This window comes from Taudactylus pleione, unplaced genomic scaffold (genome assembly GCF_031769625.1).
Source record: "Taudactylus pleione unplaced genomic scaffold, aTauple2 ptg000352l, whole genome shotgun sequence".
Classification (NCBI taxonomy): Eukaryota; Metazoa; Chordata; class Amphibia; order Anura; family Myobatrachidae; genus Taudactylus; species Taudactylus pleione.
The window spans coordinates 6,579,231-6,594,353 of NW_028284753.1; positions in this window are offsets into that span (position 1 = coordinate 6,579,231).

Sequence of the window (15,123 nt, forward strand, 5' to 3'; positions counted from 1 at the left end):
ATGTGGAGAGTATATAAATGAAGATGGATGTATGCAGCTGTGTAATACAGTTTTCCTTGTTTATGTGGAGAGTATATAAAGATGGATGTATGCACTTGTGTAATACAGTTTCCCTTGTTTATGTGGAGAGTATATAATTGAAGATGGATGTGTGCAACTGTGTAATACAGTTTTCCTTGTTTATGTGGAGAGTATATAAATGAAGATGGATCTATGCAGCTGTGTAATATAGTTTCCCTTGTTTATGTGGAGAGTATATAAATGAAGATGGATGTATGCAGCTGTGTAATACAGTTTTCCTTGTTTATGTGGAGAGTATATAAATGAAGATGGATGTATCCACTTGTGTAATACAGTTTCCCTTGTTTATGTGGAGAGTATATAAATGAAGATGGACGTGTGCAGCTGTGTAATACAGTTTTCCTTGTTTATGTGGAGAGTATTTAAATGAAGATGGATGTATGCAGCTGTGTAATACAGTTTTCCTTGTTTATGTGGAGAGTATATAAATGAAGATGGATCTATGCAGCAGTGTAATACAGTTTCCCTTGTTTATGTGCAGAGTATATAAATGAAGATGGATGTGTGCAGCTGTGTAATACAGTTTTTCTTGTTTATGTGGAGAGTATATAAATGAAGATGGATGTATGCACTTGTGTAATACAGTTTTCCTTGTTTATATGGAGAGTATATAAATGAAGATGGATGTATGCACTTGTGTAATACAGTTTTCCTGGTTTATGTGGAGAGTATATAAATGAAGATGGATGTATGCAGCTGTGTAATTCAATTTTCCTTGTTTATGTGGAGAGTATATAAATGAAGATGGATGTATGCACTTGTGTAATACAGTTTCCCTTGTTTATGTGGAGAGTATATAAATGAAGATGGATGTATGCACTTGTGTAATACAGTTTTCCTTGTTTATGTGGAGAGTATATAAATGAAGATGGATGTCTGCAGCTGTGTAATACCGTTTTCCTTGTTTATGTGGAGAGTATATAAATGAAGATGGATCTATGCAGCTGTGTAATACAGTTTCCCTTGTTTATGTGGAGAGTATATAAATGAAGATGGATGTGTGCAGCTGTGTATTACAGTTTTCCTTATTTATGTGGAGAGTATATAAATGAAGATGGATCTATGCAGCTGTGTAATACAGTTTCCCTTGTTTATGTGGAGAGTATATAAATGAAGATGGATGTGTGCAGCTGTGTAATACAGTTTTCCTTGTTTATGTGGAGAATATATAAATGAAGATGGATGTATGCACTTGTGTAATACAGTTTTCCTTGTTTATGTGGAGAGTATATAAATGAAGATGGATGTGTGCAGCTGTTTAATACCGTTTTCCTTGTTTATGTGGAGAGTATATAAATGAAGATGGATCTATGCAGCTGTGTAATAAAGTTTTCCTTGTTTATGTGGAGAGTATATAAATGAAGATGTATGTATGCAGCTGTGTAATACAGTTTTCCTTGTTTATGTGGAGAGTATATAAATGAAGATGGATGTGTGCACCTGTGTAATACAGTTTTCCTTGTTTATGTGGAGAGTATATAAATGAAGACGGATCTATGCAGCTGTGTAATACAGTTTCCCTTGTTTATGTGGAGAGTATATAAATGAAGATGTATGCACTTGTGTAATACAGTTTTCCTTGTTTACGTATAGAGTATATAAATGCAGATGGATGTATGCACTTGTGTAATACAGTTTTCCTTGTTTATGTGGAGAGTATATAAATGAAGATGGATGTATGCACTTGTGTAATACAGTTTTCCTGGTTTATGTGGAGAGTATATAAATGAAGATGGATGTATGCAGCTGTGTAAAACAGTTTTCCTTGTTTATGTGGAGAGTATATAAATGAAGATGGATGTATGCACTTGTGTAATACAGTTTCCCTTGTTTATGTGGAGAGTATATAAATGAAGATGGATGTGTGCAGCATTGTAATACAGTTGTCCTTGCTTATGTTGAGAGTCTATAAATGAAGATGGATGTATGCAGCTGTGTAATACAGTTTTCCTTGTTTATGTGGAGAGTATATAAATGAAGATGGATCAATGCAGCTGTGTAATACAGTTTCCCTTGTTTATGTGGAGAGTATATAAATGAAGATGGATGTGTGCAGCTGTGTAATACAGTTTTCCTTGTTTAGGTGGAGAGTATATAAATGAAGATGGATGTGTGCACTTGTGTAATACAGTTTTCCTTGTTTATGTGGAGAGTATATAAATGAAGATGGTTGTATGCACTTGTGTAATATGGTTTTCCTGGTTTATGTGGAGAGTATATAAATGAAGATGGATGTATGCAGCTGTGTAAAACAGTTTTCCTTGTTTATGTGGAGAGTATATAAATGAAGATGGATGTGTGCACTTGTGTAATACAGTTTTCCTTGTTTATGTGGAGAGTATATAAATGAAGATGGATATATGCAGCTGTGTAATACAGTTTCCCTTGTTTATGTGGAGAGTATATAAATGAAGATGGATGTATGCACTTGTGTAATACAGTTGTCCTGGTTTATCTGGAGAGTATATAAATGGAGATGGATGTGTGCAGCTGTGTAATACAGTTTTTCTTGTTTATGTGGAGAGTATATAAATGAAGATGGATGTATGCAGCTGTGTAATACAGTTTTCCTTGTTTATGTGGAGAGTATATAAATGAAGACAGATCTGTGCAGCTGTGTAATACAGTTTTCCTTGTTTATGTGGAGAGTTTATAAATGAAGATGGATGTGTGCAGCTGTGTGATACAGTTTTCCTTGTTTAAGTGGAGAGTATATAAATTAAGATGGATGTATGCACTTGTGTAATACAGTTTTCCTTGTTTATGTGGAGAGTATATAAATGAAGATGGATGTATGCACTTGTGTAATACAGTTTTCCTTGTTTATGTGGAGAGTATATAAATGAAGATGGATGTATGCACTTGTGTAAAACAGTTTTCCTTGTTTATGTGGAGAGTATATAAATGAAGATGGATGTATGCACTTGTGTAATACAGTTTTCCTTGTTTATGTGGAGAGTATATAAATGAAGATGGATGTATACACTTGTGTATTACAGTTTTCCTTGTTTATGTGGAGAGTATATAAATGAAGATGGATGTTTGCAGCTGTGTAATACAGTTTCCCTTGTTTATGTGGAGAGTATATAAATGAAGATGGATGTATGCAGCTGTGTAATACAGTTTCCCTTGTTTATGTGGAGAGTATATAAATGAAGATGGATGTGTGCAGCTGTGTAATACAGTTTTTCTTGTTTATGTGGAGAGTATATAAATGAAGATGGATCTTTGCAGCTGTGTAATACAGTTTTCCTTGTTTATGTGGAGAGTATATAAATGAAGATGGTTGTATGCACTTGTGTAATATGGTTTTCCTGGTTTATGTGGAGAGTATATAAATGAAGATGGATGTATGCAGCTGTGTAAAACAGTTTTCCTTGTTTATGTGGAGAGTATATAAATGAAGATGGATGTGTGCACTTGTGTAATACAGTTTTCCTTGTTTATGTGGAGAGTATATAAATGAAGATGGATATATGCAGCTGTGTAATACAGTTTCCCTTGTTTATGTGGAGAGTATATAAATGAAGATGGATGTATGCACTTGTGTAATACAGTTGTCCTGGTTTATCTGGAGAGTATATAAATGGAGATGGATGTGTGCAGCTGTGTAATACAGTTTTTCTTGTTTATGTGGAGAGTATATAAATGAAGATGGATGTATGCAGCTGTGTAATACAGTTTTCCTTGTTTATGTGGAGAGTATATAAATGAAGACAGATCTGTGCAGCTGTGTAATACAGTTTTCCTTGTTTATGTGGAGAGTTTATAAATGAAGATGGATGTGTGCAGCTGTGTGATACAGTTTTCCTTGTTTAAGTGGAGAGTATATAAATTAAGATGGATATATGCACTTGTGTAATACAGTTTTCCTTGTTTATGTGGAGAGTATATAAATGAAGATGGATGTATGCACTTGTGTAATACAGTTTTCCTTGTTTATGTGGAGAGTATATAAATGAAGATGGATGTATGCACTTGTGTAAAACAGTTTTCCTTGTTTATGTGGAGAGTATATAAATGAAGATGGATGTATGCACTTGTGTAATACAGTTTTCCTTGTTTATGTGGAGAGTATATAAATGAAGATGGATGTATACACTTGTGTATTACAGTTTTCCTTGTTTATGTGGAGAGTATATAAATGAAGATGGATGTTTGCAGCTGTGTAATACAGTTTCCCTTGTTTATGTGGAGAGTATATAAATGAAGATGGATGTATGCAGCTGTGTAATACAGTTTCCCTTGTTTATGTGGAGAGTATATAAATGAAGATGGATGTGTGCAGCTGTGTAATACAGTTTTTCTTGTTTATGTGGAGAGTATATAAATGAAGATGGATCTTTGCAGCTGTGTAATACAGTTTTCCTTGTTTATGTGGAGAGTATATAAATGAAGATGGATGTGTGAACTTGTGTAATACAGTTTTCCTTGATTATGTGGAGAGTATATTAATGAAGATGGATGTATGCACTTGTGTAATACAGTTTTCCTGGTTTATGTGGAGAGTACATAAATGAAGATGGATGTATGCAGCTGTGTAATACAGTTTTCCTTGTTTATGTGGAGAGTATATAAATGAAGATGGATGTGTGCACTTGTGTAATACAGTTTTCCTTGTTTATGTGGAGAGTATATAAATGAAGATGGATGTATGCAGCTGTGTAATACAGTTTCCCTTGTTTATGTGGAAAGTATATAAAAGAAGATGGATGTATGCACTTGTGTAATACAGTTTTCCTTGTTTATGTGGAGAGTATATAAATGAAGATGGATATATGCACTTGTGTAATACAGTTTTCCTGGTTTATGTGGAGAGTATATAAATGGAGATGGATGTGTGCAGCTGTGTAATACAGTTTTCCTTGTTTATGTGGAGAGTATATAAATGAAGATGGAGGTATACAGCTGTGTAATATAGTTTTCCTTGTTTATGTGGAGAGTATATAAATGAAGACGGATCTGTGCAGCTGTGTGATACAGTTTTCCTTGTTTATGTGGAGAGTTTATAAATGAAGAAGGATGTGTGCAGCTGTGTGATACAGTTTTCCTTGTTTATGTGGAGAGTATATAAATGAAGATGGATCTATGCAGCTGTGTAATACAGTTTCCCTTGTTTATGTGGAGAGTATATAAATGAAGATGGATGTGTGCAGCTGTGTAATACAGTTTTCCTTGTTTATGTGGAGAGTATATAAATGAAGATGGATGTATGCAGCTGTGTAATACAGTTTTCCTTGTTTATGTGGAGAGTATATAAATGAAGATGGATCTATGCAGCAGTGTAATACAGTTTCCCTTGTTTATGTGCAGAGTATATAAATGAAGATGGATGTGTGCAGCTGTGTAATACAGTTTTTCTTGTTTATGTGGAGAGTATATAAATGAAGATGGATGTATGCACTTGTGTAATACAGTTTTCCTTGTTTATGTGGAGAGTATATAAATAAAGATGGATGTATGCACTTGTGTAATACAGTTTTCCTGGTTTATGTGGAGAGTATATAAATGAAGATGGATGTATGCAGCTGTGTAATACAGTTTTCCTTGTTTATGTGGAGAGTAAATAAACGAAGATGGATGTATGCCCTTGTGTAATACAGTTTCCCTTGTTTATGTGGAGAGTATATAAATGAAGATGGATGTGTGCAGCTGTGTAATACAGTTTTCCTTGTTTATGTGGAGAGTATATAAATGAAGATGGATGTATGCACTTGTGTAATACAGTTTTCCTGGTTTATGTGGAGAGTATATAAATGAAGATGGATAAATGCAGCTGTATAATACAGTTTTCCTTGTTTATGTGGAGAGTATATAAATGAAGATGGATGTGTGCACTTGTGTAATACAGTTTTCCTTCTTTATGTGGAGAGTATATAAATGAAGATGGATGTATGCAGCTGTGTAATACAGTTTCCCTTGTTTATGTGGAGAGTATATAAAAGAAGATGGATGTATGCACTTGTGTAATACAGTTTTCCTTGTTTATGTGGAGAGTATATAAATGAAGATGGATGTATGCACTTGTGTAATACAGTTTTCCTGGTTTATGTGGAGAGTATATAAATGAAGATGGATGTGTGCAGCTGTGTAATAGAGTTTTCCTTATTTATGTGGAGAGTATATAAATGAAGAAGGATGTATGCAGCTGTGTAATACAGTTTTCCTTGTTTATGTGGAGAGTATATAAATGAAGATGGATGTGTGAACTTGTGTAATACAGTTTTCCTTGTTTATGTGGAGAGTATATTAATGAAGATGGATGTATGCACTTGTGTAATACAGTTTTCCTGGTTTATGTGGAGAGTACATAAATGAAGATGGATGTATGCAGCTGTGTAATACAGTTTTCCTTGTTTATGTGGAGAGTATATAAATGAAGATGGTTGTATGCACTTGTGTAATACAGTTTTCCTGGTTTATGTGGAGAGTGTATAAATGAAGATGGATGTATGCAGCTGTGTAATACAGTTTTCCTTGTTTATGTGGAAAGTTTATAAATGAAGATGGATGTGTGCACTTAAGTAATACAGTTTTCCTTGTTTATGTGGAGAGTATATAAATGAAGATGGATGTATGCACTTGTGTAATACAGTTTTCCTGGTTTATGTGGAGAGTATATAACTGAAGATGGATGTATGCAGCTGTGTAATACAGTTTTCTTTGTTTATGTGGAGAGTATATAAATGAAGATGGATGTGTGCACTTGTGTAATACAGTTTTCCTTGTTTATGTGGAGAGTATATAAATGAAGACAGATGTATGCAGCTGTGTAATACAGTTTCCCTTGTTTATGTGGAGAGTATATAAATGAAGATGGATGTATGCACTTGTGTAATACAGTTTTCCTGGTTTATGTGGAGAGTATATAAATGGAGATGGATGTGTGCAGCTGTGTAATACAGTTTTTCTTGTTTATGTGGAGAGTATATAAATGAAGATGGATGTATGCAGCTGTGTAATACAGTTTTCCTTGTTTATGTGGAGAGTATATAAATGAAGACAGATCTGTGCAGCTGTGTAATACAGTTTTCCTTGTTTATGTGGAGAGTTTATAAATGAAGATGGATGTGTGCAGCTGTGTGATACAGTTTTCCTTGTTTAAGTGGAGAGTATATAAATTAAGATGGATGTATGCACTTGTGTAATACAGTTTTCCTTGTTTATGTGGAGAGTATATAAATGAAGATGGATGTATGCACTTGTGTAATACAGTTTTCCTTGTTTATGTGGAGAGTATATAAATGAAGATGGATGTATGCACTTGTGTAAAACTGTTTTCCTTGTTTATGTGGAGAGTATATAAATGAAGATGGATGTATGCACTTGTGTAATACTGTTTTCCTTGTTTATGTGGAGAGTATATAAATGAAGATTGATGTATACACTTGTGTAATACAGTTTTCCTTGTTTATGTGGAGAGTATATAAATGAAGATGGATGTATGCAGCTGTGTAATACAGTTTCCCTTGTTTATGTGGAGAGTATATAAATGAAGATGGATGTATGCAGCTGTGTAATACAGTTTCCCTTGTTTATTTGGAGAGTATATAAATGAAGATGGATGTGTGAAATTGTGTAATACAGTTTTCCTTGATTATGTGGAGAGTATATTAATGAAGATGGAAGTATGCACTTGTGTAATACAGTTTTCCTGGTTTATGTGGAGAGTACATAAATGAAGATGGATGGATGCAGCTGTGTAATACAGTTTTCCATGTTTATGTGGAGAGTATATAAATGAAGATGGATGTGTGCACTTGTGTAATACAGTTTTCCTTGTTTATGTGGAGAGTATATAAATGAAGATGGATGTATGCAGCTGTGTAATACAGTTTCCCTTGTTTATGTGGAGAGTATATAAAAGAAGATGGATGTATGCACTTGTGTAATACAGTTTTCCTTGTTTATGTGGAGAGTATATAAATGAAGATGGATGTATGCACTTGTGTAATACAGTTTTCCTTGTTTATGTGGAGAGTATATAAATGTAGATGGATGTATGCACTTGTGTAAAACAGTTTTCCTTGTTTATGTGGAGAGTATATAAATGAAGATGGATGTATGCACTTGTGTAATACAGTTTTCCTTGTTTATGTGGAGAGTATATAAATGAAGATGGATGTATACACTTGTGTAATACAGTTTTCCTTGTTTATGTGGAGAGTATATAAATGAAGATGGATGTATGCAGCTGTGTAATACAGTTTCCCTTGTTTATGTGGAGAGTATATAAATGAAGATGGATGTATGCAGCTGTGTAATACAGTTTCCCTTGTTTATGTGGAGAGTATATAAATGAAGATGGATGTGTGCAGCTGTGTAATACAGTTTTTCTTGTTTACGTGGAGAGTATATAAATGAAGATGGATCTATGCAGCTGTGTAATACAGTTTTCCTTGTTTATGTGGAGAGTATATAAATGAAGATGGATGTGTGAACTTGTGTAATACAGTTTTCCTTGATTATGTGGAGAGTATATTAATGAAGATGGATGTATGCACTTGTGTAATACAGTTTTCCTGGTTTATGTGGAGAGTACATAAATGAAGATGGATGTATGCAGCTGTGTAATACAGTTTTCCTTGTTTATGTGGAGAGTATATAAATTAAGATGTATGTGTGCACTTGTGTAATACAGTTTTCCTTGTTTATGTGGAGAGTATATAAATGAAGATGGATGTATGCAGCTGTGTAATACAGTTTCCCTTGTTTATGTGGAGAGTATATAAAAGAAGATGGATGTATGCTCTTGTGTAATACAGTTTTCCTTGTTTATGTGGAGAGTATATAAATGAAGATGGATATATGCACTTGTGTAATACAGTTTTCCTGGTTTATGTGGAGAGTATATAAATGGAGATGGATGTGTGCAGCTGTGTAATACAGTTTTCCTTGTTTATGTGGAGAGTATATAAATGAAGATGGAGGTATACAGCTGTGTAATACAGTTTTCCTTGTTTATGTGGAGAGTATATAAATGAAGATGGATCTGTGCAGCTGTGTGATACAGTTTTCCTTGTTTATGTGGAGAGTATATAAATGAAGAAGGATGTGTGCAGCTGTGTGATACAGTTTTCCCTGTTTATGTGGAGAGTATATAAATGAAGATGGATCTATGCAGCTGTGTAATACAGTTTCACTTGTTTATGTGGAGAGTATATAAATGAAGATGGATGTGTGCAGCTGTGTAATACAGTTTTCCTTGTTTATGTGGAGAGTATATAAATGAAGATCGATGTATGCAGCTGTGTAATACAGTTTTCCTTGTTTATGTGGAGAGTATATAAATGAAGATGGATCTATGCAGCAGTGTAATACAGTTTCCCTTGTTTATGTGCAGAGTATATAAATTAAGATGGATGTGTGCAGCTGTGTAATACAGTCTTTCTTGTTTATGTGGAGAGTATATAAATGAAGATGGATGTATGCACTTGTGTAATACAGTTTTCCTTGTTTATGTCTAGAGTATATAAATAAAGATGGATGTATGCACTTGTGTAATACAGTTTTCCTGGTTTATGTGGAGAGTATATTAATGAAGATGGATGTATGCAGCTGTGTAATACAGTTTTCCTTGTTTATGTGGAGAGTAAATAAACGAAGATGGATGTATGCACTTGTGTAATACAGTTTCTCTTGTTTATGTGGAGAGTATATTAATGAAGATGGATGTATGCACTTGTGTAATACAGTTTTCCTGGTTTATGTGGAGAGTACATAAATGAAGATGGATGTATGCAGCTGTGTAATACAGTTTTCCTTGTTTATGTGGAGAGTATATAAATGAAGATGGTTGTATGCACTTGTGTAATACAGTTTTCCTGGTTTATGTGGAGAGTGTATAAATGAAGATGGATGTATGCAGCTGTGTAATACAGTTTTCCTTGTTTATGTGGAAAGTTTATAAATGAAGATGGATGTGTGCACTTAAGTAATACAGTTTTCCTTGTTTATGTGGAGAGTATATAAATGAAGATGGATGTATGCACTTGTGTAATACAGTTTTCCTGGTTTATGTGGAGAGTATATAACTGAAGATGGATGTATGCAGCTGTGTAATACAGTTTTCTTTGTTTATGTGGAGAGTATATAAATGAAGATGGATGTGTGCACTTGTGTAATACAGTTTTCCTTGTTTATGTGGAGAGTATATAAATGAAGACAGATGTATGCAGCTGTGTAATACAGTTTCCCTTGTTTATGTGGAGAGTATATAAATGAAGATGGATGTATGCACTTGTGTAATACAGTTTTCCTGGTTTATGTGGAGAGTATATAAATGGAGATGGATGTGTGCAGCTGTGTAATACAGTTTTTCTTGTTTATGTGGAGAGTATATAAATGAAGATGGATGTATGCAGCTGTGTAATACAGTTTTCCTTGTTTATGTGGAGAGTATATAAATGAAGACAGATCTGTGCAGCTGTGTAATACAGTTTTCCTTGTTTATGTGGAGAGTTTATAAATGAAGATGGATGTGTGCAGCTGTGTGATACAGTTTTCCTTGTTTAAGTGGAGAGTATATAAATTAAGATGGATGTATGCACTTGTGTAATACAGTTTTCCTTGTTTATGTGGAGAGTATATAAATGAAGATGGATGTATGCACTTGTGTAATACAGTTGTCCTTGTTTATGTGGAGAGTATATAAATGAAGATGGATGTATGCACTTGTGTAAAACAGTTTTCCTTGTTTATGTGGAGAGTATATAAATGAAGATGGATGTATGCACTTGTGTAATACTGTTTTCCTTGTTTATGTGGAGAGTATATAAATGAAGATTGATGTATACACTTGTGTAATACAGTTTTCCTTGTTTATGTGGAGAGTATATAAATGAAGATGGATGTATGCAGCTGTGTAATACAGTTTCCCTTGTTTATGTGGAGAGTATATAAATGAAGATGGATGTATGCAGCTGTGTAATACAGTTTCCCTTGTTTATGTGGAGAGTATATAAATGAAGATGGATGTGTGAAATTGTGTAATACAGTTTTCCTTGATTATGTGGAGAGTATATTAATGAAGATGGAAGTATGCACTTGTGTAATACAGTTTTCCTGGTTTATGTGGAGAGTACATAAATGAAGATGGATGTATGCAGCTGTGTAATACAGTTTTCCATGTTTATGTGGAGAGTATATAAATGAAGATGGATGTGTGCACTTGTGTAATACAGTTTTCCTTGTTTATGTGGAGAGTATATAAATGAAGATGGATGTATGCAGCTGTGTAATACAGTTTCCCTTGTTTATGTGGAGAGTATATAAAAGAAGATGGATGTATGCACTTGTGTAATACAGTTTTCCTTGTTTATGTGGAGAGTATATAAATGAAGATGGATGTATGCACTTGTGTAATACAGTTTTCCTTGTTTATGTGGAGAGTATATAAATGTAGATGGATGTATGCACTTGTGTAAAACAGTTTTCCTTGTTTATGTGGAGAGTATATAAATGAAGATGGATGTATGCACTTGTGTAATACAGTTTTCCTTGTTTATGTGGAGAGTATATAAATGAAGATGGATGTATACACTTGTGTAATACAGTTTTCCTTGTTTATGTGGAGAGTATATAAATGAAGATGGATGTATGCAGCTGTGTAATACAGTTTCCCTTGTTTATGTGGAGAGTATATAAATGAAGATGGATGTATGCAGCTGTGTAATACAGTTTCCCTTGTTTATGTGGAGAGTATATAAATGAAGATGGATGTGTGCAGCTGTGTAATACAGTTTTTCTTGTTTACGTGGAGAGTATATAAATGAAGATGGATCTATGCAGCTGTGTAATACAGTTTTCCTTGTTTATGTGGAGAGTATATAAATGAAGATGGATGTGTGAACTTGTGTAATACAGTTTTCCTTGATTATGTGGAGAGTATATTAATGAAGATGGATGTATGCACTTGTGTAATACAGTTTTCCTGGTTTATGTGGAGAGTACATAAATGAAGATGGATGTATGCAGCTGTGTAATACAGTTTTCCTTGTTTATGTGGAGAGTATATAAATTAAGATGTATGTGTGCACTTGTGTAATACAGTTTTCCTTGTTTATGTGGAGAGTATATAAATGAAGATGGATGTATGCAGCTGTGTAATACAGTTTCCCTTGTTTATGTGGAGAGTATATAAAAGAAGATGGATGTATGCTCTTGTGTAATACAGTTTTCCTTGTTTATGTGGAGAGTATATAAATGAAGATGGATATATGCACTTGTGTAATACAGTTTTCCTGGTTTATGTGGAGAGTATATAAATGGAGATGGATGTGTGCAGCTGTGTAATACAGTTTTCCTTGTTTATGTGGAGAGTATATAAATGAAGATGGAGGTATACAGCTGTGTAATACAGTTTTCCTTGTTTATGTGGAGAGTATATAAATGAAGACGGATCTGTGCAGCTGTGTGATACAGTTTTCCTTGTTTATGTGGAGAGTATATAAATGAAGAAGGATGTGTGCAGCTGTGTGATACAGTTTTCCCTGTTTATGTGGAGAGTATATAAATGAAGATGGATCTATGCAGCTGTGTAATACAGTTTCACTTGTTTATGTGGAGAGTATATAAATGAAGATGGATGTGTGCAGCTGTGTAATACAGTTTTCCTTGTTTATGTGGAGAGTATATAAATGAAGATCGATGTATGCAGCTGTGTAATACAGTTTTCCTTGTTTATGTGGAGAGTATATAAATGAAGATGGATCTATGCAGCAGTGTAATACAGTTTCCCTTGTTTATGTGCAGAGTATATAAATGAAGATGGATGTGTGCAGCTGTGTAATACAGTCTTTCTTGTTTATGTGGAGAGTATATAAATGAAGATGGATGTATGCACTTGTGTAATACAGTTTTCCTTGTTTATGTCTAGAGTATATAAATAAAGATGGATGTATGCACTTGTGTAATACAGTTTTCCTGGTTTATGTGGAGAGTATATTAATGAAGATGGATGTATGCAGCTGTGTAATACAGTTTTCCTTGTTTATGTGGAGAGTAAATAAACGAAGATGGATGTATGCACTTGTGTAATACAGTTTCTCTTGTTTATGTGGAGAGTATATAAATGAAGATGGATGTGTGCAGCTGTGTAATACAGTTTTCCTTGTTTATGTGGAGAGTATATAAATGAAGATGGATGTATGCACTTGTGTAATACAGTTTTCCTGGTTTATGTGGAGAGTATATAAATGAAGATGGATGTATGCAGCTGTATAATACAGTTTTCCTTGTTTATGTGGAGAGTATATAAATGAAGATGGATGTGTGCACTTGTGTAATACAGTTTTCCTTCTTTATGTGGAGAGTATATAAATGAAGAAGGATGTATGCAGCTGTGTAATACAGTTTCCCTTGTTTATGTGGAGAGTATATAAAAGAAGATGGATGTATGCACTTGTGTAATACAGTTTTCCTTGTTTATGTGGAGAGTATATAAATGAAGATGGATGTATGCACTTGTGTAATACAGTTTTCCGGGTTTATGTGGAGAGTATATAAATGAAGATGGATGTGTGCAGCTGTGTAATAGAGTTTTCCTTATTTATGTGGAGAGTATACAAATGAAGATGGATGTATGCAGCTGTGTAATACAGTTTTCCTTGTTTATGTGGAGAGTATATAAATGAAGTTGGATCTGTGCAGCTATGTAATACAGTTTTCCTTGTTTATGTGGAGAGTATATAAATGAAGATGGATGGATGCACTTGTGTAATACAGTTTTCCTGGTTTATGTGGAGAGTACATAAATGAAGATGGATGTATGCAGCTGTGTAATACAGTTTTCCTTGTTTATGTGGAGAGTATATAAATTAAGATGTATGTGTGCACTTGTGTAATACAGTTTTCCTTGTTTATGTGGAGAGTATATAAATGAAGATGGATGTATGCAGCTGTGTAATACAGTTTCCCTTGTTTATGTGGAGAGTATATAAAAGAAGATGGATGTATGCACTTGTGTAATACAGTTTTCCTTGTTTATGTGGAGAGTATATAAATGAAGATGGATGTATGCACTTGTGTAATACAGTTTTCCTTGTTTATGTGGAGAGTATATAAATGTAGATGGATGTATGCACTTGTGTAAAACAGTTTTCCTTGTTTATGTGGAGAGTATATAAATGAAGATGGATGTATGCACTTGTGTAATCCAGTTTTCCTTGTTTATGTGGAGAGTATATAAATGAAGATGGATGTATACACTTGTGTAATACAGTTTTCCTTGTTTATGTGGAGAGTATATAAATGAAGATGGATGTATGCAGCTGTGTAATACAGTTTCCCTTGTTTATGTGGAGAGTATATAAATGAAGATGGATGTATGCAGCTGTGTAATACAGTTTCCCTTGTTTATGTGGAGAGTATATAAATGAAGATGGATGTGTGCAGCTGTGTAATACAGTTTTTCTTGTTTACGTGGAGAGTATATAAATGAAGATGGATCTATGCAGCTGTGTAATACAGTTTTCCTTGTTTATGTGGAGAGTATATAAATGAAGATGGATGTGTGAACTTGTGTAATACAGTTTTCCTTGATTATGTGGAGAGTATATTAATGAAGATGGATGTATGCACTTGTGTAATACAGTTTTCCTGGTTTATGTGGAGAGTACATAAATGAAGATGGATGTATGCAGCTGTGTAATACAGTTTTCCTTGTTTATGTGGAGAGTATATAAATTAAGATGTATGTGTGCACTTGTGTAATACAGTTTTCCTTGTTTATGTGGAGAGTATATAAATGAAGATGGATGTATGCAGCTGTGTAATACAGTTTCCCTTGTTTATGTGGAGAGTATATAAAAGAAGATGGATGTATGCTCTTGTGTAATACAGTTTTCCTTGTTTATGTGGAGAGTATATAAATGAAGATGGATATATGCACTTGTGTAATACAGTTTTCCTGGTTTATGTGGAGAGTATATAAATGGAGATGGATGTGTGCAGCTGTGTAATACAGTTTTCCTTGTTTATGTGGAGAGTATATAAATGAAGATGGAGGTATACAGCTGTGTAATACAGTTTTCCTTGTTTATG